Here is a 4,422-nt window from a genome sequence, read left to right as displayed (position 1 = left end):
TCCCTCGGTCTTGTCATATTGACGGGTTTTGCAACTACTCTGGCAACCTTATCGGCTTGGCCTATCACTCGTAATACACGGCTATTTTACTTTTTAATGCTGATTATGTATGGCGGCCAAATTGGATTATTTGTTTCCCGAGACATTTTGCTTTTTTTCTTTATGTGGGAAATAGAACTCATTCCAGTCTATTTACTACTATGTTTATGGGGCGGAAAAAGACGTTTATACTCAGCCACGAAATTTGTCCTATACACAGCTGGTGGCTCAATATTTTTATTGGTGGCGGCTTTGACTATGAGTTTTTATGGTAGCGAGGTTCCTTCTTTTAATATTCAGGATTTGATACATAAATCATATCCCCTTTCGTTAGAAGTACTAATCTACGTAGGTTTCTTGGTGGCTTATGCCGTGAAATTGCCTATCTTTCCCTTCCATACCTGGTTACCAGATACTCATGGGGAGGCACACTACAGCACATGTATGTTATTAGCCGGAGTGCTGTTAAAAATGGGTGGATACGGACTTATTCGAATTAATTTGGAATTATTAACTCATGCACATTTTTTACTTGGATCGTGGATGATGTTATTTGGAGCGATTCAAATTATATACGCCTCCTTAATTTCAATGAGTCAGCGCAATTTTAAAAGAAGAATAGCTTATTCTTCCATTTCTCATATGGGTTTTGTAACCATCGGAATCGGTTCTTTTACAGAGACAGGTATTAATGGAGCTATATTACAAATGATTTCCCACGGTTTGATTGGAGCTGCCTTATTTTTCCTCGCAGGTACCTGTTACGACAGAACTCGAACTTATCTACTAGATCAATTGGGAGGGGCTGCTATTTCAATGCCTAAATTATTTACCATGTTTAGCACCCTTTCGTTGGCTTCTCTTGCATTACCGGGAATGAGTGGTTTCGTGTCGGAATTGCTAGTTTTTTTGGGAGTTGTTACTTCTAATCAATATTCTTTTGCCTTTAAGGCGGGAATTACGGTGCTAGAGGGAATTGGTACGGTATTAACTCCCATCTACTTACTATCAATGTTACGCCAACTATTTTATGGTTACAGGTTTTTTGACAAATCAAATCCTTACTCAATTGATCCTGGTCCAAGAGAATTATTTATTCTAATTTGTTTTCTCCTACCAATACTAGGTATCGGTTTATACCCAAATTTGATTTTATCTATTGGGAGTACTGAAATCCCTTCCCTCCCACTTACATGACTCAACGTTCTGAGCTAAAAAATGAGTACCTAGAGAATTTAGTACAAACAAATAAGCTTATTTGTACACCACCTCTATGGCATAGAAGCATGGGATAAAGAAAAGAGTTTCTTGGAAGGCTAATATAATAGATTCATACTGTACACGAAATAGCTGCAATTTTGTAATTGTTTTTATCTGCAGGAAATGGAGAGGCAGAAACAGACATTTGGAAAATACATCTATTTACTAGCAAGTCTGTTCCTGTTTCTCCTTTTAGGTTTTTGGAGTTATTTTGCTACCCTGCTGCTCCCCCAATTTCTCAATGTAGTTAAAATTTTTGTCAATTAATTTTTTTTTTTTTCAAACCACTTTTTTTTTAATCTCCCCCTTCCTTTTTATTTTCCTTCAATTTGCCAAAATTAACCTTCTGGTCTTTACGCTAACCATCCGTAATTATGCAATCCAACTCCTAATAAATTGACTCCCAAGAAACAAATCCAAACTAAGAAAAATCCCATAGATGCTGTCGTGGCCGGTCCCTCCCCCATCTCTTCTCTTATCCACCTTTGTATGAAGGTAAGTAGCATATACTAACCGAGTTACCAACGCCCAAGTCTCTTTTGGGTCCCAACTCCAGTAAGATCCCCGAGCTTCATTAGCCCACACTGCGCCAGAAAGTATACCAATAGTCAACAGAGAAAACCCCAAACTTATTGTTTGGCAAGCCCACTTATCCAAGCAATTAATCAATTGGCACTTCCGTGAGTTGGAGATGAGGAAGTAGGAATAGTTTTCTGCACCGGTTTGTTTCCACAGATTCTTACGAGGGTTCATCAAAAAAAAGAAAGATTGTTTTTCAAACTTGTGTTCCAAAGTTACACTACCTACCTTGCCGTAGAATAAACTTAATAAAGTTATTGCTAGCGAAGACCCACACAATGAGGTTATATAACTAATCAACATCGCACTTACATGCGTCATTAACCACTGAGACTGCGAAGCGGGTACTAACAACGTGGGGGAACGCATTTGCTGGGGAAGACTTGAAGTTGCGAAGGCGTGAATCAACATAGCACCAGGTGCGAGTACTGCATGCGATAAACCAATTTGGTCTCTAACTTCTAAAATTGAATATAATAAGGAGAAGCCCCACGATAGAAACATTAGCGACTCGTACAGATTACCTAGCGGTAAGTGCCTGGTTTGGAGGTAGCGAGTAATCAGAAATCCTGTAGTACAGAAAAAAGCAATTGTCATGCTATTTTTGCTGAAATGATCAATTTTATCAACTTTGTAAAATAAATTGATGAGGTTCAACAAAGTTACGAAAAAAAACATCACAAACGAAATATTAACAAATATGTACTCTATGCCTGTATATGTCGTAATTGAGGGAGACCAGTAATTTATTCTTTTAATTTATTACGAATTAATCACTTTAGAGTGGATTATCACCAATAAAGTCGGTGACTTTATTTTCTAAGTAATCAAGGTAGTTTACAATTTGTCTTTTTTTTTTTTATTTCACTATTTCACGTGCCGCTACTCGGATTCGAACCGAGATGCTTTGGCACTGCTTCCTAAGAGCAGCGTGTCTACCTATTTCACCATAGCGGCTTATCAAAATAGAAACAAATACATACTTAATTGTATATTGGTTCGGACCGATAAGTCAACTGTTACATAGTTTGATAAGATGTAACAGAAGTTTTGAAATGCATATAGGTTAAGAAATAAGAAGATTAATCACTTATTTAGTTAGTTCATTTATAAAAATAAAAAAACATCTTAATCTAAACCAGATGGGTAGATATAATCGTGTATATAGATAGATAGATATACGGAATATGGCGCAGTTTGGTAGCGCGCCATCTTGGGGTGATGGAGGTCACAGGTTCAAATCCTGCTATTCCGAACGTAGACGAGCCCTTTCTATCTATAGAAATGTCGTAACATCGTGCATGTTATAACACTGCACAGAGACCCACACTACGGCTTAGTTTAAAGCGAGTGTTACGTGGCTTATGTGTTTGTACATAAATAGGTTAAATTAAACTAACGAGGGAAAATCTTAAAAAAGGAAGGAGTTATAACCCCCCCCTTCTTTTTTTTTCCTTGATTTATTTCTTTCTATTTTCTAAATTTGTGGTATGGAAGTCTAAGAAATTCCCTGTATCTTGCGCTCTCACAATATGCTTTAAGATCGGTCAAATTCTTACATTGACGTGAAATAACATTTAAATACTTATTTGGGATATATCTTTGTTCTAATAGGGAGGTCATTTCATCCTTAAACTCAATATTTCCAAAAATAGATTAACATACACCAATTGCTTGAAGTTGATTGATAAAGGCGATTACGTCACTGATTATCCATACTATAACTGTTATACAAAATATTTTCAAATTTCACCCAATTTTTCTATATTTCCGGGGGGAATAAAAATTGTAGATTATTAATATGTCAAATTTTGTCAGTTCCTGTCAAGGAATTATGCTAATTTTGTGGTTTTTTAACTGTTTGTTCACTCTTCTACATATCTGTCAAACAACTACCCGGGAATATAGAATAGTACTAATTTTTCTGGAAAGGTTTTTTTTCAGTTCCATAATAAAAACTTTTTGAACGTCCGCTTAAAACAGATTGAGCCAAAGAAAAAGATTTCAACGACTTTTCCACTGATTTAATTTTCCAGCTATGATTACGAATTTTCTTCATTGATGCAGAAGTACGTTTCTTCGGAACGGCCATATTCTATTGAGTATTCTTGTAGCTTTTTCTCTTTGCAATTACCAGTTATGTTGATATGTATCAGTAGAATGAATATAATGGATAGAAAAGTGGACAAATAACAAAGAGGGACAGATATCAAATAAAAAAAAAACTTTGCATCGATGCATCAATCTTTCAAGTATCTTAGTAATTTGACTTACCTATGCAATTATTTGTTAGTTGCATTACTACAATTAAAATGGATGGAATCAATTGCAAATCTAATTATACTTCCTCTGCATCCTCGACTCCCTCACGTTTTTCTTTTGGAAAAAATCTTTTTTATTACCAATTTATCTTCGAAACAGTTATGTAAGATCCGTCCCTTGACAACTGCATTCGCTAGCCACGGAGAACCAATATCTATTTTAGATCCGTCACGAATAAGCAAGACTCGACCCATGGATACTTTTGTGTCAGATCCCCGTGTA

General features: G+C 36.1%; 1 non-coding gene across 1 annotated transcript; it reads left to right on the top strand.

Moving 5' to 3' along the window:
- The first annotated feature begins 3,059 nt into the window (after window positions 1–3,059).
- On the top strand, window positions 3,060–3,133 carry TRNAP-GGG (transfer RNA proline (anticodon GGG)). The gene has a single exon. It is a non-coding gene; the product is annotated as a tRNA-Pro (tRNA).
- The last annotated feature ends 1,289 nt before the right edge of the window (window positions 3,134–4,422 follow it).

The sequence above is a fragment of the Adiantum capillus-veneris genome, unplaced genomic scaffold, assembly GCF_014529385.1.
Source record: "Adiantum capillus-veneris isolate H3 unplaced genomic scaffold, ASM1452938v2 Hic_scaffold_325, whole genome shotgun sequence".
NCBI classification, from domain to species: Eukaryota; Viridiplantae; Streptophyta; class Polypodiopsida; order Polypodiales; family Pteridaceae; genus Adiantum; species Adiantum capillus-veneris.
Note: the sequence above shows the minus strand (reverse complement) of the source record. Positions and strands in the feature narration are given on the sequence as shown.